Genomic DNA, 27827 nt, shown 5'->3' on the forward strand with positions numbered 1-27827 from the left:
TATTATGCTTTATGAACTCTAATTAATAAAAGAGCTATTATGGCACATAAGGGCTACTTTCTTGGCCTGGGGACAAAAGATGGGTTTTAAGGTTTTTTTTATTTCTAGACTAAATTTGACTCCCAGGTTTTGGGTCTTTTTTTTTCTTCTATTAATATTTTCCATTCAACTTACATTGCATGGGCATTAACCTCAATTCTAATTTTTCATTTTGCTGTAATGTTTTTTTTTATCCTCGGCTTGATAGCATCATTAAATACACACCTGGGAAAGCCTACCATTTTGTCTTTGCAATCTACTGCCATGCATTCTAATTAAGATATGAAAATCCAAATACACCCATGATCAACATGGTAATAGCTCACAATAGGGTACAAACAGCATGAGTTGAGTCAGAAGCTATAAATCTCTCAAACAGAAAATCATTTTCTGAGTGAAGAGTCTGCTTTCAGCATCAGGATCATATAACAACAAACTATCACCCTTTCACTAATGATGGAGTATGATCACTGAGGGTTTGTAACCTGTCACCTAAAGCAAGGCTTTTGACCATTCAATTATTCTGTGTAAAGAGTCCCAAAATGATCAGCAAACACATTAATAAACACCAAGTTTGCAGAAGCGAGTGTTGCTCTTCATTACTAAGCAAGCCTCGTCTCCAACTCTTCTTTTCAATGCCACAGCCTCATTAACACTAGTCTTTGGTTTGTTCTGGGTATACCTTTGGCAACTACTTTTCCCAATCTGCTTGATTACTTTACTATGATTTTACGTGACATGCTTGATAAGACACAACTCCAAAAACTGAAGATGGACACATCACATTCAAATCCCAAAATAAAACACCTCAAACAATTTAATAACTATCTAATATATTAAATAAACATCTTTCATATTTCAAAACATGATTACCTAAACTGTTAATGCCAATAGCACTCAGCAACTCTGTATCAATTAGTGCTTGAGACTTGAGAAGGCTAAGACTGGTGCAAAGTTGAAATTGTGTAGTCTAGAACACACTTAGAAATGGGTAAAGCAAGAATATCTTAGCATATCCATTGATTTATTCCAGCCTTGATAACTACAGAAAAAAAAAACCAACCAGTTTCCAGTTTGTGAAAAAGTTTGCCCACCCACCCCTTCCCCAGGCTCCACAGCCTGCAACACAGATGACTAAATAAATTAAATGAAATTATCACTATTTACTAGTGACCCACCACAATCTATGACTGGTGACAAGATCCAGACGTAGGGTTCACTAAATTTTACTGCTCAACAACAAATGCTACTAAGCCATGAGATGAGTAAAACTGAGCACAATTTAGTTGAGCCATTTGAAGTTTCTTCCCCCACAAGAAATCTGTTTTATTTTGAATTTACAGGATATGCTGCCCCATTTTGAATTCTAGCTCTTGGGGCTGAGAATCGTGCCTAGCAAATGCTTTGGCACAAATGCTTGGACACATACAAAGCTTTTCTGAAAGTAACTGCCCACTTTCTCATCTTTTAGAGGATGATAAATTCAAACCACCAATTATCCTCATTGCGTCTACAGTGTCAGGTAAATCTGTTCCTTTTTTCATTTTTTTTTATTCTCCACAACTGGTGGTATAACAAACATAAACGAAAATGTCTAAAAATTTGCATGAACAACTTTACATTAGAAACTATATCTTAAAAGAGATCCAGCTTCCAAAAACACTCAATCTTCAAACTTTAGAATGCATGAACATACTTTTGATTCAATATGATGATACTAAGGACTGCTAAATATTAATCAAAATACTCTTCCATTCAGTTCAAAGTACATCTCAGCTTTGATCCCAACTGGACTGAGCAGTCAGTGCATCCTGTTCATTTAGAAACAGTTCAGGCATTTAGAAACATAAAAAGGAATTCAACCTAACAGTTGCTTTAATTCATTTTATAAATAAGCAACTGAGAATTTTGCTCCAAGTGGCCACTCGTGTAGCCCATGCCATAAATGGCATTCTCTGCAGAATAAGGCACAATATGGTACGAATGCAGCTCTTCATAATAGAGTGACTGAGAGCAGCATTCTTGTACCATAAACTTCAGCCGTTTTCTTGTATCAGAATAAGCAGTCCTATAACATGGAGCTTCCTTAAAGTATTCATAACTCTCTTTCTCTGCCTCCAAGTGGATCTTCCTCAACAAATTGTTGATCAGCACAGATCTTCGAAGATAGGTTTCAGGGTCTTCAAGAAACCTGAGCTTTTCTAATGAAAGTTTGAGAATACAGGTCCGGTCTTCTGGTAATATCAGGTGCTGCAAGGACAAAATGATCAATATAACTTTATTTTGGAAGAGAGAACACTCAGGTTTTCCTACTGAAGACAAGGTAAATAAGAAATAACTTTGAAAGAAAACAAACAGGGGAGGCTGGGTGGTGCCGTAAGAGCGCCAGCCCTGGAGTCGGGAGGACCAGGGATCAGTTCCAGCCTCAGTACCTAGCACCCACACAAAAAAACTGGCCATGTAACCTTGAGCAAGTTACTTAACCCCAACTACTTAAAAAAAAAGAAAAGAAAAAGAAAGAAAACAAACATTGATTCAGTCAGTGTAAGGAGCTCCCAGTGAAGAAACCCTCCCTACCAACCATGGCAGATGGACATTTGCTCAGTAAATGCAAGAAATAACTTACTTTTGGAAAATACCCATTGTAATCTTGATGTAAATCTTCTTCTTCTGCATATTTCCTCTTAAAGTAGGCTACTTTCGACGTCGTTGATGTGGGTGGTAATACGTTTACTGGATGAGCTGCATAAATGAAAAAGTAGAAAGAAGCTATCAGTTATAATGACAGAATTTTTTTTATAATGTGTGAAAAGTTCTGCTGTCTAGAAAAAAGGAATTTGTGTTATGAAATATGAATATTACATCTTCATAATACTAGACAAACTGAGAGGGGACAAGTTATCTGGTCATATGGAATTATATAGGCAAAAAATAATCTAACTGTGTCTCAAAGTTGATGATGAAGATTAAAATGAATGAATTTAATTTTTGACAGCCCCAGTTCACCACTTTACTTTGTACCCCACAGGTCATGCCCACAATCCATAAATGGCTCACAAAATCCAGTGACTAAGAATCAATTAAACACTTTTTTTATAAAGAGGATTGAGATTTGGAGTCAAAAGAAGCAGGTTCAAATGTTGGCTCTTCTACCATGGTGTAGCAGCAAGCACCCCAGAATCCCCAGGATGGTTGGCCAACACGGGTTCTTAGATCTGCTTTTCTAAAGGAAGGCAACTCAAAATGGGTTAACAATTTTTTTCTTTTCTCTTATGTATTTATTTAAAAACATTTTTAATTTTCAACATTCACTTTCTTTTTTTTAATTAATTTGTTTGTTTACTTTTAGTTTACAAGATTCAATTCCACAATTCCCTGAGTTTCACATTTTGTCCCCCTCCCTCACATCCTTCCCCCCCCCATGCCAGCATATAGTCAAGTATAGGATCTGTAAATACTTTCACATTATACATTATTCAGTTTATAAAGACGGATTGTATCAGATGGAATGAAAAAATGGTAAAGAGAACATAAAACCAAACAAGAAAAGGAAAAGATCAGGTATTTTGCTTCCACCTGGATATAAACTAAGTTCTTCCTAGTTCTTTCTCTGGATGCACACATTTCTCTCCATCATGGGTCTTTTGGGATTGACTTATATCACTGCATTTCTGAGAAGAGTAAAGTCTATCAAAGTTGGTCATCACACATACGTTGTGTCTGTAATTGAGTACAAATTTCTCCTGGTTCTACTCTTCTCACTCAGCATCAGTTCATATAAGCCTCTCCAGGTAAATATGAAGACCATCTGCTCCTCATTTCTTATAGCACAATAGTATTCCATAACATGCATATACCACAACTTGTTCAGCCATTCCCCAATTGATGGGCAGCCCCCTAATTTCCAATTCTTTGCCAATGGGTTAACAATCTTGCTTTAATCAATCAAACATATCATTTACCTAGTTCAGGGGAAAAAGTCAACACCCCAAACTTCAGAGTATACAGAAAGAAGTTACAAGCAAAAGTTACAAGCAGACAGAGAAACAATTCATCAGACAGGCCTCCAAATGTCCAACCATTACATCCATACCTAGTCACAATTACCAGAGAGAGAAGCACCACCATCTGGGTTTTCAAAGCTGGGGGGCTCAAAGGCTTTCCAGAGTCTTGTCTGGTCAAATCATACAACACTTCTCAAAGTGAGCCCCAAAGCAAAGCCTCATATGAGGATATATATAGCCTTCTCTTAGGTCAGAGGATGTAATAACCTGCTTGACCTACTGCCCAATCAAAAAGCATTCTTGAAAACCAAGCCTCCCACCACAGGCTCCAGGTACACTGAAGCCTATCAAAGGGCCTAGGGGCAGGGAAGATCTTAAATTCCCATTCCCATGGTCAAGTAGCTTTAACAGAAACTGAGATTCAGTTTCTACATCTATAAAATGAATGGTTTGGATTCCTTGATAGCAAAGGTCTCTTCTAGAGATCTATTATTTTGTTATAATAGAAGTTTAACAGCTAAATTTAGGGTTTATTTAGTACTACTGATTTGGGTAATGGGAATTGACTCTAAATTTATGGTTTACTTCAGAAAATGTATATCTTCATCTATCCTTTTCAGGAAAGATGCAGGCTTTTCCCACTGAGAATAAATATTAAAACATATCTTTATGGATTGTTATAGGCATCCTAATGTGGTAGATATGACGATGTACCAGGTCAATCCACAAAGAAAGAATTTTACAGAGTGTCCCTATATCCATTATCCCTTTGTAATGTCACAATTAATAAATTATACCCTATAGTTTGAATGAGAATGAGAAAACTGATGGAGCTTGCCCCTCTCCCTTCTGGCTTCTGCCAGTCCATTTTTCCCCCATGGACTGGATGGAGTTTGGGGGAGGGGGGAGGCTTCCTATTGTAGAAAAACATAGAACAGACTCATTTGATTCAGTGCTGTGAACCCTGAGGAGGCACTTAAATCTGTTCACTTTCCAAACTGAGCTTTCAATGAGACTATGCCTTATATTATTTCTAAAGTGATGGAGTTGAGAAGGGACAAATGTAACTGAGCATGGGACATAGTTTGATTGCAAGTAGTAGAAGGGAAATCTGGAGTGTGGGTCCTATTTTTTTTTCCTGCCTATGGGCCACTGAGGAAGCCTAATAGGTCTGATTCTCTTATTCTTCTCTCTCCCCCCTCCTCTTCCTCTATTTTCTTTTTCTCTCTGTCAGTTTCCATTTCTTTCCTCCCCTTCCTTTCTCTCTTTCCCTCTATCTCTGTCTCCATCTGTCTGTTTCTGTCTCTGTCTCTGCCTCTATCTCTGTCTCTTTCACACACACACACACACAGACACACACAGACACACACAGTGTTTTTTTATTCCTCTCTTTCCTCTTTCTAGATATGCTAGGATTCCCCTTGGACTTCAGACAGATACTAACTGTCAGACTATAATCTTTATTGAAATAGTTGTATGTTTTCTATTCTTATGAGTACCATTAAAGATTTGACCTAGAATTTGCAATTCGTATATTTCTATGTTGTTGGGCTAAGGATTTCATTTATGGTCCATGTTTTATGTGATTGGTATATAGATAGGTATGTATGTATATATACACATATGTATATACATAAACACACATGTACACACATATACACATACCACACACATATTCATTATTGAACTAAGAATTCTACTATAGTTCTATTAGAAGTATTGAATGTTATTAAATATCTGTCTTTCTAGAGCAAAACTCTATAATTACATTATGGGTTCATCTTTACTGATAATCATTTTTACTAAAGTAAAAAGATTCCAGAAGTTTTGACATTTCAACAGCTAGTAGAATTTGGGAGTCACCCTCTACTCTGTCTTTGAGATTATAAATAGTATGTTTGTTGTCATGTGTTATCAAGGACCTATTATTTTCTTTACTGCAGGAAAGTAGTGATGCCAACCCCACATTCAATAAAGTACAGTAGCTCCCTAATAAATCCAGTACCCAACACACAGGGTATTTCTAAAATCTTAATGTGGTTTTAAGCTACCAAAGCTCAAAACTATATTAAGACTTTTGGAAACCCATATATAGACAAGTTGTCAGTCAGTCAATAAGCATTTAGTAAGAATTTACTGAACACTGTGAATACAAAAAATGTAAACCATGGTTCCTGCCCTCCAGGAATTCACATTGTAACAGGAGAAACAGCAGACAGGTAACCATGCATTCAAGATATATACATTATAAATGAAAAATCATCTTAAGTGGAAAGCACTCAAAGAACCAGCACATACTTTTTTAACCATACACTTTATCCATGCATGCTGAGATCCCACTAAAGTGGCTTATTTTCTGCTTCTCACATAGTACTCATCTCCAGGATGTTCCCTGTGCCTGGAATGCTCCCCCTCTTCACATCTACCTCTTATTTTCCCTGGTGTCTTTCAAGATTCAAATCAAAACTTGGAACTCAATTTTTAAAAAATTATTTATTTACTTTTAATTTACAACATTCCATTCCACAATTCCTTGAGTTCCAGATTTTCTCCCCCTCCCTTTCTTTCCCCTCCTGTCCTCCATGGCAGCATGCAATCTGATATAGGTTCCAAAAATACATACACATTAAACAATAGTCAAGTTGTAAAGAAGAATTATAACCAATAGAATGAACGACAAGAAAGAAGAAACAAAACAAAACAAAAAAGAGAAAGCAAGTAGCTTGCTTCAATCCACCTTTAGACTCTATATTTCTTTCTCTGGGTGTGGATATCCTTTTCCATCGTGAGTCTTCTGTAGTTGTCTTATAGTGTTGCATTGCTGAGAGGAGCCCAGTCTATCAAAGTCAGTCATCACAGATATGATGTATCTGTAATTATGTACAAAGTTCTGGTTCTGCTCTCCTTACTCAGCATCAGTTTATTTGTCTCTCCAGGTTATTATGAAGTCTGTGTGCTCCTCATTTCTTATAGAACAATAGTATTCCATTATATTCATATATCACAACTTGTTTAGCTATGCTCCAATTGATGGGCATTCCCTTGATTTCCAATTCTTTGCCACCACAAAAAGAACTACTTTAAATATTTTGTACAGGGGTGGCCAGGTGGCGCAGTGAGTAAGACTGCCGGCCCCAGCATTGGGATACCTGGGATCAGTTCCGGGCTCAGATACATAAACACACACACAAAATAACTGGCCTTATAACCTTGAGCAAGTTACTTAACCCCGATTGCTTTTAAAACAAATAAATAAACAAACAAACAAATGGATGAATTTATAAGCAAACAAATGAATGAATGAATGAATGAATATTTTGTACATATGGGTCCTTTTCCCACTTGTATGATCTCTTAGGGATACAGCCCTAGAAGTGGTATTGCTGGGTCAAAGTGGGCCTCAATTTTTTTAAAAAAAAGAAAGTTAAAAATTTTATTTCTGTCTAATTGAGGAAAAATAAAATTAAAATTAAGTTAGAAAAAGATTGAAATCTCAAATTACATAGGAGGCCTCCTTCCCTCCCATACTCCTGGAACCTTTAATAGAGTCTTCCCTTTGAAATTACTTTCTCTTTATACTGTATGTGTGTGTATCTCGAATTTGCATAACTGCTTATATATTGTCTCCAGAATTAGAATGTGAAATTCTAAAGCATATTTTTTTTCTTTCATTGTATCCCTAGAACTTAAAACATTGCCTGCTACCTAAATAGCTTAATAAATGGTGACCAATAACCTATCCATACCACATAATAGTAGAAGGCTCATAATGATTAAGTGACTTACCCACAAAACATAGTTAATATGATAAATGGGATTTGAACCCAGGCTTCTGACTGCATATCCAGTTCTCTAAACAACACTGCCTCTTATGTTATTATGGAAAAAATAATAGTGAGTTATCAAAGTTTAGATGAAGTTCACAGGGGCAGTGAATAGTGAAAATTCAAGCTCTGCTACCAAGTTCTAAGCAATAATCTTGGCTTTGAAATAAAAAGCAAAAAAATAAAGTTATTTTCTCATATGAAACATCGCTTGTGTGGAAGACTCTGGGCAAAGTCCGGTTTTGTGTTCTTTAGTGCAGGATTGTAGGGTTTTCAAAACAATTGCAGTTTGAAAGGAGTTCCCAGTTTAAACTCTGGGTGGTGCTGCTGACCGAAAGTAGCCAGGCTCAACAGCAAAGGAGCATTTTCTTCTTTATGGAAGTCACTGTGTTCAGAAAGCAAATGCATTCCAGTACAATAAACAGGTCAATATTAGGTCAGGCTGGAAAGAAACTTTCATTTTCTTTCTATGTATTATATGTATTGTGTGCATTGGCAATGTATTTTGTGTCTTTGCATATATTTATATATTGCATTATTTTATATATTGTATATATTTGCATGCATGCAGTGTATGTATTTGCATATTTTTAACCCAAATAAGAAAATATCCCTGTGTTCAAACTATTTAGTTTGTAGTATAGCTGAGGCTTTCTTAAACACTAATTAAGGAAATTTACTAGAAGAAAATGTGATAATAATGTCCCTAAAAATCTTAAGAACACCGCACATTGCTATCCATCTTTTCTTTTCTGGATTCCCTGGTTTTCTTTCTGGTCATCACCTGGTGGGGCCTTTTCTTACTTAGATCATTTTTGATGAGCCATTAGAAAGGACACAAAGGAGGTGTGTGAGTCATTCCAAACTTTCTGTGTTGTAACAGGGAAGGGAAAACCCATGATGCTTTTAGGTTAGGAGCTATTATGAATTTCAGGGAACTTAGAATTTTAGCCTAATGATTGATACCTTTCATGTCAAAAGAAGTAGCACTTATCATTCTTAGTGAATACAAAACGATCAAGTACTGGGTTCTATGAGATCTCAGTTAATGAAATGCTCTTTGATCCCATTACAACATTAGACATAATTTCTACAAACAGAGTTGGAGTTTCACTCTTGGAGTGAAAATCAACTTTTTTATTACATTATTTTCTTCCCTTCATTTATTCTATGGCAACATATACAGAGACTGATTGGGAAAAAGGCAGTTAAAAAAAAGAAAGGTTTAGTCAGGTAAATGGGAGGATTTTTTTTTTCTGGCTCCATGGTCTCAAATGACTTTTAACTATTTGTGAGGAAGGGGGGTTGGTTTAGGATTTTTTTCACTGTTTAATATGTCATTATTGTATAAGCTGGACACAGCCGTGGATCACAAAGGCAAGATGAAAGTTAAAAAAAAAAACACCTAATCAATCAATTGCTCTATTTAGACCAGACCAAACAATAGGTTTGATGGATTTTTTTTTTCAAAACTGAATTGACTAACAATTTTATCATCACACAGACAAGGTCAGTGAGCATTTTAACTAAATCATGAAGAATTATCATTCTTCAACTAGAGTGCTCTGTAATAAGAGGAATCAAAGGCTATCAGAACCATGTACTTGAGCCATTCACTGATCATCCCACAGAAGATGAACATTAAAGATGCACAGCATGAGAAAAAAAAAAGGTGAGAAATTGAGAAGTGCCACAATTTTGCCGGAAGCTGTCAATATCCCTTTTCCTACCTTCTAAATAAGATTCTGCTAGCTTATTTTCCCAGTCACAAGATAAGCAGAATTGTATGAGAGAAAAACTGAACCTGGAGCCAGAAGACCTAGGCTCTACTCCTAACTTTCCTATTTACTTCCTATGTGATTTTTAATGAGTCACTTTGACTTTTGAGCCTTCAAATTCCTCATCTGAAAAATGAGAGTTTGGACTAAGGGAAATGGCACATTTATATAGTGCCTCAAAATCGACAAAGTACTAGATGTATTATTAGTACTATTCCATGTGAGATTCAAGGCAAGCCTGCAAGGTAGGTGTTATGATCCCATGATAGATGAGATTCTTTAAGATGCTTTCCAGAGCTAGATCTTATGTCTATAGGATATTATGACTGATTGAAAGACTGCAAATGCGGGGAAAAGCCAATTGGATGGCATCTTTGGAAAGCGACTGTCAAAGGAACATATTGCTCTGGCTCCTAAGTGACAACTACAAGAACCATTGTGACTTCACAAGTCAAGCTTACACAATGATGCCAACCTCTTCTGTTCAAACTTCTGTCTGCAGACATTTCCTATTTAGGGAATATGTCTGAGTATATTCAAGCCGGGAGGGTATGGAACTGAAGATATGAAATCCTGAAAACACGGATTGATGAGGCAAACAAAAGTCTAGTCTAGTTCCATCAATCTGAGTATGACACTGAGAACCCTTCAGTATATACTGGTCCGGAAGAGCATTCCTGAGGACAGCTGAGATGCTAAAAGAGCTTCACAGCTGGTTCAAATTCTACCCTATTCTCTTTTCCAGCTTAATAGCTGATTCTGGCATTGAATTTTAAGGGATGCTTTTTCATTCTCAGGCTAGATATACCAAGATCAGGCTATCACACAGGTTCACATAGCTGAATTGGCAAATCATAGAATCAGAAGACTTTAAAGAACCTAATACATCATTTAGTTATTGAGACAGGATGCTGTAGTTATGACAGTTGACAATTCTTTTCAAACATTATATCATTTTAAACACACAGCAAATCTCTGAGATAGAGAAGCCCAAGTATTGTTACCCCCATTGCCCAAATGAGAAAACTGAGGATGAGAAGTAAAGTCATTTTCTCAAGGTAACACAGCCGCTAATTAGCAGAAGTGGAATTTGTACTCAGGTTTTTCACTATGACACTGCTGTCTCTCAATATAGTTGTACAATCCACCTCATGGTTGTTGTAAAGAGTCTAATATGGGAAAGGCATAGCTAGGAGCTCAAAGGTATATCAGAGGTACCTAATCTGTGACCTAAACTTTTAAAGCCTGTTCTAGAAAGGGAAAACTGAAGAAACTGAGGTCTGGAGACTCTTAGTGCCTAATGGAACCCAGATTTCTAGGTTTCTATCTAGGCCACTGTTTTTTCCACTGTAACCCACTGCCTCACTTATCATATTCTAATTAGTTACACATATTTAATAGTCCTCCACTAAAGTCCTACTCTAATGACAAGAGGGAGATGACCCTGGGTTCAAGTCATGCCAATGGGTCTGTTAACTGTGTCTGCTGTGTACCAATAAACAACCTGGCACTATTTGGATAATTCAATCTCCAAAAGTGTAACAGATGATTTTTTTTCCTATGATCTATCATGAACAGAATATCTATTCCTTTTGAATAATAAATGTTTTGAACTATAGAACTTCTTAGCATAATAAGATTAAAGATTTGAAACTGGAAGGGACCTTAGAGGCCTTCTAATCCTACCTCCTCATTTTAAATTGACAAAACTGAGCCTCCTGATCCAAGAGGGGCCCCAACCCAATCTATTCTTTACCACATTGTATCAACCTGCCATCTAAAGGCAGTCCTGTGGCCCCCATGACTGCTGCACTTTTAAGCAACAACTCTGAGAGTTGAATCTCCATCAAAGTTGTAGGGTGTACCCCATTCTCAGGGAAGACTAATGTCCTACCTAGTTGTGTCCCCCATTCTCTTCTGAGCACCCTCTTATCTGGAGCAAACCTGATATCTCTCAGTGATGGCTATCTTTAAACAACCTCTTTTATTGTGCTAGGAGGGGCACAACTCCCAGGGCAGGTTGAGGTCTAAGAATTAAACTGATTAAGAGACTGGAAAAGTAGAAAAGAGGACAATTGTAGAGCAATATGGATCTCAGAGGGGAGGAAAATTATGGAGTGGGAAGGGGAACAGAACTGCAGAATTATTGCTACAATTTAATAGAAGATAGAAGGAAAAAGGAAGATCTATAATAAAAAGACAATGTAGGAAAAAATAAGAAAAATAAATTTTAAAAATTAAAGCATACAAGAAACATTTTAAAAATCCAGAAGCATATAGAGTAAAAATGAGGGGATAGAACAAAGTAGGCTATGTTAAAAGCAACTCTTGTTTTTTAATGGAGTTGCAAAGATGACTTGAGACGGAGCAGAAATAAAAAACAACAATGTCAACATGGACAAACAGGAAAACTACATTTTATTTAAAGAAGGCCAGCATGGACAAAGAAAAAATAAGAGTATAAATGTATAATCACCAAATGGCATAATGAGTAAATTATTAACATAAAAGCTAGATGAATCACAAAAATTATCTTAAAAGTAATATAATAATAGCATGAGATTTTAATATACCTTTCTCAAAGCTGGATAAATGCAAAAGAAATATTTAAAAAATGAAAATGCAGAACTGAATGAATTGTTGGAAAAAATAGATTGGACTAGTTGACTTCTCTAAGATAAGTGTGTGTGTGCATGTGCATGTGTTTGCGTATGCATGTGCATGTGTTATGTGTGTAATTTCTCCATGTCCCAAATACTTGACAAAATTTGGTCTTGTACTAAGGCATAAAAAAGTGATGAACATGTAAAAACAGAAATAATAAGCACACTTTACAGAGTGCAAGGCAAAAAATAACAATGAAATATGAGTAAATGATACAGTACTAAATGGACATTAAGTAATGACAACCTGAATGAGTCAGCCAAAGAATTCATCATAGAAACAATAAATAATTATGTTCAAGAATGAAAACAATGAGAAACTGTGACAAAACTTGTTATCTCTGAAAAATAAGAAGAAAATTAAAGAGACAAAAATCAAGAAACTGAACAAGGGAAGGGAAGAAGTTGGTGAAGTGAGTCTTTGATCAATATTATGAATGACATCAATTTTACAAGATTACGATATGTGCACCTTTGTCTAAAGGCATCAGAAAGAGCACCTCCTATGGAGATAGACATGAGCTCTGGCACTTTGCTGAGTAAACATATGAGACTTTTCTGTTTGGTTCTCAGTAACTTGGGTTAATGATTGATGACTGAGAGGCATATAAATTAATGCAAAAAATAATTTCTCCCACGTGGTCTATAAAATTGAGGTGGTCATACATTGTCTTCTCTCTGTCTCTGTCTCCAAAATATTAAAAATGCATATTTTGTCATTAACCTACCAATATTTATGCAAAATGTATATAAATACTCCTTATAAATATATATGTGTATGCATATATGTTTTTCTGTACACATATATACATATATATATATGTATCCTACTAACTCCTTATAGATATGCAGGGAGACAAATCATTAGAGTTCTTCATTATTCATAGTTGAGCCACATCAATATAATAAAAATGAAATACTATCAGAATTGATATATTTTTAGTACTATAACAATCAAATTATCTAGAGACTAATTTATGGAACTGGACAAAGCAAAAATAGAATTCATTTGGAAGAACAAAAGGTTATAAATTCAAAGGAAATGATGGTTAAAACTATGAATGGAGTAATAATATAAAGACTTAAATAGTATAGATTTAGACAGACTTACAATCAATCAATCTGTATACTTATTAAGTGCCCACTATGAACCAGGCAATGTGCTAAGAACAGGAAAGAAAAAGAGGTTAAAAAAAAACTGCCCTTCCTTTCATGGAGCTCACAATATAATGGTGAAGGAAAGGGGTATAAGAAAAGAAAAAAAGATATACAAGTAATCTATATGCAGGATACATAGGAAATAATTAAGACAATTATTAAGAGGGGTTGAGAAAGGCTTCCTGTAAAAGATGGGATTTTAGTAGAGAAGGATAGATAGATAGAAGATAAAGGAAGCTAGATAAGGAGATGATGCAGTGCATTCCAGGCATGGACTGGAGTGGGAAGACTTGAGGTAGGCAGACCCACAAGTAGGTTGTTGCAAAAATCCAGGCATGAGGTTATGAGGGCCATCACAAGAGCATCAGAAACTGGGAAAATCATGATGTCTTCTATAATAATAAGAAAAGTGGAAGAGGGTGAGGCTTTAGGGGGGAAAATAATGAGTTCTATTTTGGACATGTTGAGTTTAGCATATCTACTAGACATACAGATCAAGACATCTGAAAGACATTTAGAGATCTGAAATTAGAAGTCAGCAGAGAGGCTGTGATAGATAGGTAGATTCAAAAATAGTATTCAATGGTAATTTCAGTGACTTTATAAAACAGTAACCATCAAACAACGTGGTACTGGCTAAAATAGATAAATCAGTGTGACAAACTAGATAATCAAGAAAAAAAAAAGCAATAAAAAAACAGTAGCCCTGGGTTTTAAAATGCCAAGAACATAAATTACTAGGGGAAGAGCTCCCATGTTGATGAAAACTTCTGGGAAAACCGGGAAACAGTTTATAAGAAATTAAATTTAGAACAGCACCTAAATATGAGTCAGCAGTGCTACGCTGCAGCCAAAAAAAGCTAATGTGATCTTCACTACATTAAAAGAGATTTAACTTTCAGAAATAAGGAGGTGATAATCTCTCTACACTTTGTGCTTTGTCAAACCACATCTTTATAGTTGTATTCAGTTTTAAAAGGACATTGATTAAAATGGAGTACGTCCAGAGGAAAGGACCAAGATGGTGAAGGGCTTTAGGTCCATGTCATATGAGGATAAATTTTAGGACCTTTAAATATTTAGCCTAGAGAAGAGAAGCACAATTGCTGTCTTCAAATTCTGAAGGGTTATATTTTGGAAGAGAGATTACATTTGCTTTGGTTGGCAAGTTTAGGTTTTATGTCAAAAAAAAAACCTAAAAGAGACATCACAAAGTAGAATGGGCTGCCTCTTAAGAGAGACTGGGTAGAACCCCATTGGAAGTCTTCAAGCAAAATTAAAGAGGAATTATTTTTGGATATTAGTTGCCCTAGATGGTCATTGAATATATTGCAACTATCAAATTCTGCGTTTCTATGATCTTGAATGCCATAAATCAAAAAAGCTCAAAATGGATACAGTATCTGAATATAAAAGCTCACATTATTTAAAAATTAGAAAATAACTAGGTCAGATAGCTTTCACAATTGTCAGTGGAGGAAAATTCATAACCAAACAAGGGATAAAAAAATCACAAAAGATAAAATAGAAAATTTTGTCTACATAAAATGTGTAAGTTTTTGTGTGAGTTAAATCAAAGAAGATAGACTAAGAAGAGAAACAGTTGAATAGGGAAAATATTTGCATTAAATGTCACCATTAAAAGTCTGATATCCAAGATACATAATGAATTTATTCAAAGAGCCATTCCCTTATTGGTAAGTAATTAAAGAATATGAGTAATTTTTAATGTTTAGCTGATGTCTTATGCCTTTAAATCACAGTTATTTCCCATCCCCTCCAGATTGAACCCATTTTTATGATAAAAAAAAATCCAACTAAGCACAAACATCCTGTACAGAAAACCTGACAATATATACAAGGTTCGATCTTAATAATCCCCCACCTTTCTGCTTTTGCTATCTTTTGGGGGATTTTAGAACTTTCATTGGTTTTATCAATATCAAGTATTCAACTTCCTTTTAATGATCTTTTCACTTGCATTATTCTGATCTCTATGTATATTGTTCTCACTTCTTTTTTCTTCAATGTGTACTAACCAATGCAAATCTTCTCACACTTTTCTCACTTCCTCCTATTCGTCATTTCTTAGTGCACAATTATATTTTTATACCATATTTTTTGTTCCCAGTTCTTTGCTGCCGCAAAGAGTACCACTGTAAATATTTTGGAATGTAGTGGACCTTGTTTCTGTCTTTTACTTCTTTGGAGCATATACCCATGAAGGAGATGGCTAGATTAAAGGGTGTGAACAGTTTAACCTTTTTGTTTTTTGCACTATTCCAAAAAGGAATTCAGGAGAATTGAACCACTTCAAGCACAACCAATAGAATATTGTTATGAACATCTTCCCATAGATTCTCCACATTGACTATTCTCTTTTTTCATCTTTGACAATTTGTATAGACTGAGGTGAAACCTCAGAGTTGCTTTACTTTTCATCATTATTACTTTAAGTGATTTGAGTATGTTTTCATAAGGCCATGAGAAGGAACATTGCCTAAGGAGGACCAGTTCTTGAAGCATGTGCAGATATTCTGTCTGCTGCTAGCTCCTGTGGAAATTTTGCGAGCTGGTTTCTAGTCATGATATCTCAGATTTGGTACACGTGATGATAAAATGTCTTTTAATCAGCTCTTGAAACAGAAGAAACAATGACCCAAGAGTGGCTGAGCTGGAGTTGAGTGTGCATACAACAGCTGGGACCCAGGTTATCTCTCAGTCTATTTTCATTTGTGAATAAGACAAGAAGTGATATGAGCTACTGGGTAAAGGAGTGGTAGTCCATCACATTGTCTGATTCAGACAACCTGTGGCCCTAAGTATATGACACCACTGTTTCTTTTAAGTCTATTCTTTCATGACCTTAGGTGAATGCATATTTTGAGAGGAAGTATCTAGGCAACCATGTGAGCCTCAGAGATTCTGAGACCCCTATCAGTCACTAAACATGGTGGCAATGGCCAGTGGAATGGGATTGGCTAATGATGGAGGAAACATCTTCATATGGACCTAGAAAGAGGATGGTGGTAGCTTCAGGGATTATGACCTTTCCAGATGGATTGAAGTGCTGGCTGTGGATGCTAGAACGACACCAGTTTTCAAAGCCCATCAAAGAATTTCACATCAATGGTACTTCATCAGTACTCTACAAAGGGAGTAAAGGACTTCTATGTCCAAGAAGTGAAAGATATCCCTTTTCCACATATTTTCTACACATCTGCCTCATCACCACTGTATATGAAGTTTGATACCACTTTTTAAACAGACCTTTCATATGCAAAGGAGAGAGTACATCCCTGAGGGTTTTTTGGGGGGAATGGGAGTTGTACAAACTATTTATATTATTCCATCTTAGTAAATGCCTTTTACTAAAAACGGAGACTACTGACTTATAATTGGGGGAAACACACTTGTGAGGACTCAGGAACAGTGTAGCCCCTCAGAGTGACTGCTAATCTCTGGCCACCTGCCCTACCAATATAAGCAAGAGTTGCGAAGCCCTGAAGAGAGAGTGCTATAGCCACATATAGTTTGAAAATCTTTTGGAAAAATACTTTGTCAAATCCTTTGACTGCTTTTCTTTTGGTCAGTGTTTCCTGCTGTTATTTATTTCTGCCAATTTCCTTTATATTCTAGCTATGCAAACTTTATTTGTGATATTTCATTAAAGATTATTTTCCCATCTTTACAATATTTCTTGCAATTGTCTTTGCTGATTTTATTCTTAGGAAAACTTTTTTCTTAATTATAGAGGTAAACTTTTTTATTTTTTCTTTTATGATCTCTTTCCCTTGGTTTAGTCACGAATTCTCCGTCTACCTATAGCTAGAAAAAAATTACTGATCATTTTCTATTTTTTTTTTTTGCTGTGATCTGTTACACTCAAGTTTTATATTTATTTTAAGTTGGTGTGTGGTGTAAATATGGGTCTGATTATAATTTCTGTCTAAACAGCTTCTAAAAGAAAGCTATACAAAATATAAACAATGATATTAAAACTTTTCCCACAATTTTTTCATAGGGGATCTACCATAGAGACATCAGGGAAGAACAAGAAATACCTCTATCACTTTGTTTCAACCTTTTCTCATATCCAATAAAAATTATGATTATTATTATAAACTTTTCTTCTTTATTTCATTTGTCTGATTCTCTTTTCACCTTTATGTATTTTCAAAAATTAGCCCATTCTCCTCTTTTCCCTTCTCCTTATGCCATTTTCCTCTTCTTCCTTGTCCTTTTCTGATCATTATTCCTTCTGGCAGGCCTTACTATTCTGACACTAGACGCTAGAATCACAGTATCTTTACTCAGACTTTTATAAATCATCTTGATACCTATTTTTGGATACTGACATCATTGTTTCATGGAAGTTTCAGAGAACTCTGCTCCTGAATACTGAGAACCAGAGAGAAGTCAGTCTCATTTCTGAATACACATTACCATTAGTCATTCTATAATGAAAAATTTTTTTGTTATTCTGTGATGTCTGTCAGATAATATGATGTTAAGCAAACTTAAGCAAACCTGCTCAAATAGAAGTTAAGACAGCTCTAAGTTTTCAACAACTATCCACTTGTGTCTCCTAAATAGAGTTTAGGGTAGAGTGGGAGTAAAGGCAGATTCTGGGAAAATAGGAAGTCATTAGCTTGATTACTGATTTCTATTGTGTTCCCTAGCTCTTCTCCAGGTAACAGATGAAATGATATTTTTATTTTCCTCTCATCCCCATGTCTCATTTAAATATGACATGTTTAATTTTTGTTGCTTTGTATCTTTATGATATAAGGTACCGACCTGTCTGGAACAATAAATATATGATGGATTTGAAAGTCAGAGGACATGACTTTGAAAATCAGCTGTATTTCTTACTAGCTTTTTGACCTTGAGTGTCTCACTCCTCCTATAGACCTCAGATATTTCATCTATAAAACAAATAACTAGGTTAGACTAGGTGACTCTTGAGAGGTCCTTTACTGCTCTAAATCTACAATTGTGAATTAATATTAGAAGCACAAATACATATTATAACAACACTGGCATTTCACCTCTCCATGCAATTTGACAAAAATTGATTTATAAAAATTGTAATAATCAATGCTTAAAAACTTTTGGGAAGACAGGCACATTGATACATAGATCTACACATTGATAGGCTGACTTGCAAACTCAACCAGCTGTTCCGGATCTGAATTTGAAATTATGCAAGTGACTAAATTGTCCATATCCTTTTACCCCACAACCATACTTGAAGAATACACTCTAAAGAAGTGAAAAGTAGAAACAAAGGTCATAGAGCAAAAATTCATGATGGTACTTTTTTTTTTTTTAAGCAATCGGGGTTAAGTAACTTGCTCAAGGTTACACGGCCAGTTATTATTTCTGGGTGTGGTGCTGAGTGTCTGAGCCCGGGATTCAATCTCCAGGTCGTCCCAACACTGGAGCCGGTGCTCTTACTCGCTGAGCCACCTGGCCACCCCTAATGGTACTTTTTTTGTAGAAGTAAAGAACTAGAAACAAAATGGATTCCCATTGATTGGAGAATGGCTTTTTTAAACTATTATATGAATGCAATTAAATATTATTAAACAGTTAGAAGTGGCAAATATGAAGAATATAGAGAAGCATGGGAAGATTTCTTGGAACTGATACAGAATTTTAAAACAGAATGCAGGAAGAGATATATAACAATGACTACAGTAATGTAAATCTTTGAAAATCACTAAAAGGAAACCAAGTTGGGAAATGTGTAAAGATCCTAGTGAATAGATAACAAAATATATCTTGCTCCTCAGGGCAAAGAGATAGGAGATTTTTAGATCAAAGTGCTCTTCAAATAAGTCTATATGTGTATTCAGGAAGCATATTACATGATTCATGGGGGGTATAAAAAGAAATTAAAACTTATTAAAATAATGTGGGCAAAAAAAGCAACAAGGTAATGGTAGAGTTGGTACTTCTATTGATAGTACAGCCACTTAATCAGCAACATTAAAAGGTAAAAATAGCAACAATCTAATCAAATATAAAAAGAATTTGATCAAAGTATTCAAAATTATCATTTATTTGAAATAGATTGTAATACACTGTAGGTAACGAGCCTCACCTTAAATGTATCTTGTGCCTTGTATATTAGTTAAGCATTTAAATCCTTAAAAGTAGCAGAACTTTCAAAAACTAGATTTTTGTTGCTAAAAAGTATATAAATATGTCACCTATAAAATTCTCTTATCTGAATAATTTAAAAAATGAAAATAGAATGTTCTAATCTGTTAAAGAATTTTCTAAATGGAGATTTTAATAGGTTTTAAAACATCTATTAAAAATTCAAAAACAACACATCTTGATTAGTTTATAACAACTGATGGACATAGGGAAGAAGGACATTTTCTCACCAAATTTCAACAAAAACTTCTGCATAATTAACGGATCATGTTGGAAAAAATGGCATCAAGATTTATTATATATAGTTAATGATACACTTCTTCTAGTTATATCTATGTATCTTTTTGAGTTATCTTTTTTCAACCAACAGCCAAGTATCAAAATATATTGAATAACTCCTTCAACAGTGTTGAAATATTTTAAATGGTGAAGCATATTTGTTTATGTTGAACTCATTAAAATTATATAACTAATCACTAATTAAGTTACCAAAATAATTTTACTGAGTAAGAAAAAAATAACAAAATTTATTTGGAACAACAAAAAGGCAAGAATAACGAAGGAACTAATGAAAAAAATGCAAAGAAAAAGGTTTAGCAGTGCCAGATCTTCAACTATATTATAAAGTAATAATTATCAAAACTATTAGTGATATGATTTTAGCAAGAAGAAGAAAAATGGTTTTGCACCATCAGTAAACAAAATAAGAATATATTTTAGGATATTTATTTCATTATTATCTCACTTTCAAAATTTCTATTTGCATCATGTACATATACTTCTATGTTAATGCATTTACATAATTTAGATGGATGAGTTATCCACTTGCAACTCATGCAAGTGGGCACCTTTTCTGAAATTTATAGTGTTAGAGAATTGCCTAGAACACTGTAAGAGCAAGTTATTTGTCCAAACTCACTTGGCCAGAAGGTATCAAAGTTAGGACTTGAACCTATGCCTTCCTAGCTCTGAGGCCAGCTCTTGATCTACCACTCCCACTTCCTCCAATTAAGATAATGTGTTTGATAATCCTTCTGACCATTGGAGGTTTAAGTAGGAAGTATCAGAAAAGTGGTAACTTCTAGCAAATGAGCATTCCTAGGGGTCATTGCTTTTGGATCCTTTGATATAATGTCTTCCTATTATTGTGAACTGAAATTCACCAGGTACTATATTATTCATCCACTAATAGGGAATGTGAGCTATATGATTTGTTAGTAGAAATAAATAGATAAATGGATGGATGGACAGCTGAATGGGTGGATGGATGGATGGATGGATGGATGGATGGATGGATGGGGTATAAAGTTTGTTTTTTTTTAAGCAATCGGGGTTAAGTAACTTGCTCAAGTTTACACAGCCAGTTATTTCTGGGTGTGGTGCTAAGTATCAGAGCCCAGATTCGATCCCAGGTCATCCCGACTCTGGGGCCCGTGGCTTACTCGCTGTGCTACCTGGCCACCCCGGGGTATAAAGTTTTTAATTGAGAAGAGTATTAAATAAAAAATTTTTGGACACCACTGGTATAGAAAAAAAGAACACTAGACATAAAATCAGAAAATATTTAGATTCAAATTAAAGCTCCCATATTTACCAGTAGAATGACTATCAGCAAATGATTTAACTCTTCTGAGTCTCAGTTTCCTTATCTGCATGGTTGGGTTTATAATGCTTAAACACACACAGATGTTTAAAGAAAAGACTTTGTAAATGCTAAAGCATTTTTTTAAAAATGAGTTCTTTATTTTAGGCAGAGTTAAGCAAACAGTACTACAAGAGCTTGCTTCATCTAAATTTATCTCCTTATAATTTTGGTGATTATCTTCTGCTTTGCCAGCTGGATGTCATGGGAAATTCCAGTAGTTGGCTTTCATTAGTTTAGGTCTTATATCACAATTTTAAAATGGTAAATGACTTTAAAGTGTCATATGGTCCAACCATTTCATTATACAGATGAGATAACAGAGGCCCAGAAAGGTGAAGTTATTTGCCTGAGGCAATTTGAACCCAAGTTCTCTTACTCCAAATCTACTGTTTTCTCCAAAGTGCTTCTCTTCACTTAGAACTTAATCTGACAGATACCGGGTGTGTAGAAGGACTATGCTAGAACAGGTGCTTTGCAGGGTATCTCTAGTAGCTTTATCTAGAATATTTCAATAAGTCATGTGCTAGAAATTACCTAACAGGAGAGATGTCTATCACTACAGCTTCAAAGTAAAACAGATAATTATTGATTAAAGCAAGTAATTCACGTGTGAATTCTTATTATGGTAGAGTATAAAGAGTACTATATTTGTGGTGAGATAGTTAAATATTGGCTCTCACTTACTATGTACTTAATCTTGGGCAGATCATTTTTCCTACTAGGGTACCAGTTTCACCATCTGTAAGATGAAAGGCTTCATCTAGAAGATCTTTAATGCTCCTTCCAGTTTCAGATTTTTTTTTTTTTTGCTTTTTGGAGGGGGGAAGGCAGGACAATTGGGGCTAAGTGACTTGCCCCAGGTCACATGGCTAATGTTAAGTGTCTGAGGCCAAATTTGAACTCAGGGACTCCTGACTCCAGGGCCAGTGCTCTATTTACCATGCTACCTAGCCACCCCAAGTTTTGGATTTTATTGTGATACTATTCCTTATTCTACTGTTTTTACAAAATATTATAGTCCAAAGTACTGTCCAAAATAAGTATTATCCAAAGGAATTATTTTGTAAAATAGATTGAGGCAATGCACTAAGAAAAAAATTATCATCAAATATTTTATAAATGCATTTTGATAGAACAATAAGATCTGTAGATGGAGTCTTGTCATTTGACAATGACACACCTGATACAAAGAGAGAAAGACACAGATGGACAATGACAGATGGACAACATATTTGTTGCTATGGTACCTTGAACAAATCAGTTGACATCCCTGGGCCTCTGCTTCCCAAGTTCTATAGGTTTCTTTTTGTGTTCAAATATGAAATAATTCACGGTATTATTATAAGAGACAAGCCTGAAAGAAAAAAAAAAGAAAGAGTGACTCATAGCCATTTCTACATCATCAAAATGTGCTTTAGTTTGTGAAAAGCTGCTGTGAATGTAGGCACTTTGGTCTCCATAATGTTTTTGTTCAGAAAGAGACATTCCATCTGTGATTGCTGGGTGCCAAGAGAATCTGTTAGTTGTTGCTATTTCCCAGAATGCCACAATTTGGTTGCTTTGCTTTAAATACTTTGGTGTAGCCTTATAGAACAGTTTCCATTCTCCTAATTTATAGGGGCCTCCTGTTTAGAATCCCACTCCAGCCATTTTTCTGTCATATCTGACTCTTTATGACACCATTTGGGGTTTTCTTGGTAAAGATACTGGAGTGGTTTGCCACTTCCTTCACTAGTTCACTTTACAGATGAGGAAACTGACATAAAAAGGGTTAAGTGACTTGCCAGGATCACACAGGTAGTAAATGTCTGAGGCTAAATTTGAACTCAGGAAGATGAGTCTTCCTGCCTGTTTAAGATCACTTAGAAATGAATCTGTTTCCCAAAAAAAGTCATCCTTTAAAATCTCAACATAGCATTAAATTGACCCTGGACTCTAAAAACGCCTGTGGAACATATGTTCTGATGGGCCCTAATATACTAGAATGACTTTGAATATGGACCTGGTGAAAACTTGATATGTACCATCTTAAGACTAGACTAGCTAAATTCAGAGATACTTGTTGCTACAAGGTAGCCATTCAGATGAAAGGATTTGGGGCAGCCATACAAACTCATAATAACCAATACTAAGGAAAGGACTGTTTACAATATACAAAAATGGAAAAAATAATCACCAGTAACATCATGGATCTTTCAAAATACAAAAAATTTATTTCTGACACCAGTCCCTATCCTGCTCATATTATTATTATTAATATTCCAGGACTTGTCACAGGTGATCCTAGATAACTTGATGTAGTGGAAATACCTCAGAATTTAAGAGTCAGAAGATCTTCTTGATTCAAATCATGGGTCTGTCTTTAGGAATTCTCTTCATTCAGTTCCTGACCTGATCTCTTAATAACTGAATAACATAGGGAAAGCAATTTTACCTTTATGAACCAGTTTCCTCATCTGTACCATAGAGTTGTTACATGTTCTATCTACCTCATTGAGCTGCCATAAAAGTCAAAGACTAGATATAGATACCTATTGATTTGTAAACCATAAAGTACTATAGAAATGCAACCTCATGAACCACTGGTTAAGATGACAACTTGAAAGGCCATATAGGAGCTCAACTCTCCTATGCAAAACTTAGAAAATATCTGAAAAAGATCCCCAAAAGATCAATGATAAGGAAAACCAAAAAGAAACCGAAGATGATTCATTTGTCCAGGCAAGAATTACACCAAAAAAGAACAGCACAAAAAGAGAGAGGAGTCAGCAGAAGCTCCCACAAATGTACATGAAGTTAGCCAGAATTATAAACAAAAAAGATAAAAGTCAATGAAAACATCAACAAATAGGGGACCAAACTCAAAACCTAGTCCTAGCCTGATAAATGAGGAGTAAATTATGTAATTAGCCCCCATCAATGGTACCCCGTCAGATATGGCCTTGCCATACATGTCTCAGATCACTAGGGGCCACAGCAGGAGATAGAGTCAATTCGGTACCTGGGTGCCAGTGAAAGTGAGCCACCATGCAGGAGGTCTGGCACAAGTGTGATCTCCAGTATCTCACTAGAGCCTGTCAGGGAAAGAGAAAGTAAGAAAACCAATTCCTCATTGGGAAATATTGATGAAGAGGAAGACAGAGACTGACTGAAACCAGAAAAAGTGGACCGCCAGTAGACTGGCACAAAAACTAGAGATTGAGAAAAAAGATGGAGCCTAACACCAAGAAGTCTATTAAGATCATGATCAGTACTGGCACCCAAAATACAGAGGGAATAGCACAAAATATGGTCTATCCAATACATCCAAGAGTGCTGGAGAAAACTATTCCATGAACAAAATTCCAGATGAAGAACAGAGGCTAAAATTATAAAAAAAAAAAAAATATGAAACACAAATAGACACATTAAGAGAAACCCAGAAGAAGAGGAAAAACCTCAACACAACGCCAAGCTGAACTGCAAAGTAAGACCATAGTTTGGCCACAAAAACTATATGAGTGGCTGGAAGAAATGAAACAAGTTATTAAGAAAATGAAGTTAAAAAGTGAAATTAGACTTGAAAGGTAAATAAAAAAGCTTAAAACAAAAATGAAGTGAAAAGCTTCACTCCACTAGTGGACTCCCTGAAAAAGAGAATAAAACAAATGGAATTCAATGACTCCATGAGACAACAAAGAAATTTAGAAAAAAAAAAGTCCAAAGATTTTACCAAAGCCAAAATATGAAGCATCCAAACAAAAGAAAAAAAAAATTCAAGTAACCAGGAAGAAATAGTTCAAATACCAAGGAATAACAATCAGGATCACACAGGACTATGAAGTAACTCTATAAAAGAGAAGATATCTTAGAATAAGGGGTTTTTTTAAGGAGGAAGAAGAGAAAGATGGAGAGAGAAGGAGAAGAAGGAATTGAAGGAAGTAGGGAGGGAAAAGAGAGGCTTGCAACTAAAAATGACTAACACTGAAAAACTGATTATAATATGATGAAACATGGAGTACGGAGGGTGGGAATAAATATTTAATATAATAGAGGAATTTCACTAACTTCTGATGAAAAGACAAGAGGTAAGTAGAAACTTTGAAATGTTACACGGGGTTCGTGACTAACCTAAAAAGGTAAAAAAACAAAAATGAGGAGATTAAAATAGTGACAAACTGTACAGATTAGATAGGGTAAAAGAGACAAGTAATCATTCAGAAAATCAACATCATTGGGTCACAGAGGAAGGAAAATAAAACAAAAATAAACCCTGGGTCTTATTTTATTCTGTAGTTTTTAAAGAGAAAAGAAAAGGGAGGAGAAAGAGAATACATTCGGGAAGAAAGAAAAGGGAGGAACTTATTATTTAGCATAAATGAGTTATATGTGAGTGGTGGGAAGTGGGAGGAGTGAACCTCTAATGACCTTGATCTTATCTGAGCTGAATAAAAGAGTTTGGGGCAGTTTAATACATCCATGGATAGAGTGCCAGGCCTGTGGTCAGGAAGACTGGAGTTTAAATCCAGCCTCAGATATTTACTAAAACTAAACAGAAGAGAGAAGAAGAAAATTTATAGTGGACACAGAAAACACAAAAAGCACTATGGAAAATTTTAAATTTGCCTTCCCCCCCTCCCAATCTGGAGAGTCATAGTTTCATATATAGTTTTCTTCTTCTCTCCTTTGTACAGAGAAACATGTATAGAAAAATGTTCATGCCTGTTAATATTTGACAAATTCATAATATTGAAAAAGAAAATTAAAATCAATGAATTAATGTAAGCTAGTGTCATTGTCTTTGGTGACCTTTAGTTTTTTAGATTTTCAAAATTCTATGATTTGACGGACGTTTCTTAATCCAAACTCATGATTTTGTCAATGTGTGGAACTTACAATATAGAAACTCTCTCCACAGAAGCAATTTAAAGAGATGCCTGTGAGACTGAGAGATTAAGGAACTTGCTCATCATCAGACAGTCATCATGTATCAAAGGCAGGACTTGCATTCTGTTCTTCCTCTTTCAAAAGCCAGTCCACTAACCTAATGGCCAATGCCATGTACATTAGTAATGAAGTCATTTGAGAAGATAGTTTTGTAGCTTGCTGTAATAGTAACGTTTGGCATTGTGTAGACATCATTGTTTCTGTGAATTGATGCAAAATATTCAATCAGACATTTTCCCTCACTTGCTTCATGTTTTTCCAGTTCATCCCTAGAGAATATACTAGTCAGTTGCTAAATTTGAGGAAAGTTTTCAATGCTGTATTTGTTGATGAAATTGTTTACTGACCTGAGGACTTTAAACTCTCAATTTCTTCATACATTGTCAATCTGCAGTAATCTGCTAACTCTATAAAGTGAACCATGATCTGTTACATGTTCTTATGCCTTGTCTCTGCCACTCAGGACTTGTATGACCTTGGACAAATCAAGTGTTTCACAGCTTCAGTTTCTTCATGGTCTGCTCTTGGCAAGGAAATCTGCTAAGTAACCTCCAGAGTCTAAACCAGATAATGGTGTGGCAAATACAGTATGAAGGTCTTGATATGGTTACTGCCTCCTCCCTAGATCATATTTTTAAAATTCAGTCATTACTTTTTTTCCCTCATCAATGCCTTTTGTTTTTCCAGGAACAAGAGTGTTTTTTTTTTAGTTCCATATAAAGGATATTGCTAGTAATAGACAGCTAGGTGGCATATTGGATGAAATGCTGTACTTTAGATTGTGAATTCCTTGAGGGTAAGGCCTTTCTTTTGCCTTTTTGTATCTTCAGTGTTTTAGCACAGTTGTTCAGTTAGTTGTCATGGTCAACTCTTTGTGATCCCATTTGGGGGCTTTCTTGGCAAAGATACTGGTTTGCTGTTTTCTTCTCTAACTCATCTTAAAAATGAGTAGCTAAAGGGGTGGCCAGGTAGCACAATGAGTAAGAGCACCAGCCCCAGAGTCAGGATGACCTGGGATCAAATCTGGCCTCAGACATTTAGCACCCACCCAGAAACACCTGGCCGTGTAACCTTGAGCAAGTTACTTAACCCCAATTGCTTTAAAAAAAATGAGTAACTAAGGAAAATGGAGTTAAATTACTAGGTGGCGCAGTGAATACAGCACTGATCTTGGAGTCAGGAGGACCTCAGTTCAATCACACTTGATGTTTGTTGACTTGTGAATGATTGCCTAAGTGGTACTAAGATGACAAGAAGATAAAAGAATTACTTTTAGATTTTCATTTTCTTCAAGTCAAATTTAGTATATGTCATAGATACATACAGTCAGCATGTATCACAGGTTGAATTTAAAACATCTTGATTAAAAAGTCAGTTCTCTGTCTGCTCTAGGCTGCAGTAACGAACGTATAGTCTTCAGAAGGAGAGTGATCATGTTCTATTCTGACCAGACCTCGTCTAGAGAAATAATGTTCTGTTCTGGATGAAACATTTTAGAAGGGACATTTGCAAACATAATCATGTCCAGAGGAAGGTGATAGGGGAATTTTGACAATGGAAGGACTCAATTCCATGTCCTAAACCTCAGTTGAAGGAATTGGTGATCTTTATTCTAAAAAAAA

At 35.4% G+C, this 27827-nt stretch overlaps 1 long non-coding RNA gene across 1 annotated transcript in view; it reads right to left on the reverse strand.

Moving 5' to 3' along the window:
* Nucleotides 1-1145: 1145 nt before the first annotated feature.
* Nucleotides 1146-27827, reverse strand: part of LOC138164330 (uncharacterized) — a 30801-nt gene continuing 4119 nt past the window's right edge. Inside the window, exons 2-4 of the long non-coding RNA XR_011169029.1 lie at nt 22527-22633; nt 2666-2781; nt 1146-2289 (exon numbers count right to left, since the gene is read on the reverse strand). This is a non-coding gene — a long non-coding RNA (uncharacterized lncRNA). The remainder of the gene's footprint in view (nt 2290-2665; nt 2782-22526; nt 22634-27827) is intronic.

The sequence above is a fragment of the Petaurus breviceps genome, unplaced genomic scaffold (genome assembly GCF_028583685.1).
Source record: "Petaurus breviceps papuanus isolate PSGF00001 unplaced genomic scaffold, PetGlider_PUasm1.0 189, whole genome shotgun sequence".
Lineage (NCBI taxonomy): Eukaryota > Metazoa > Chordata > Mammalia > Diprotodontia > Petauridae > Petaurus > Petaurus breviceps.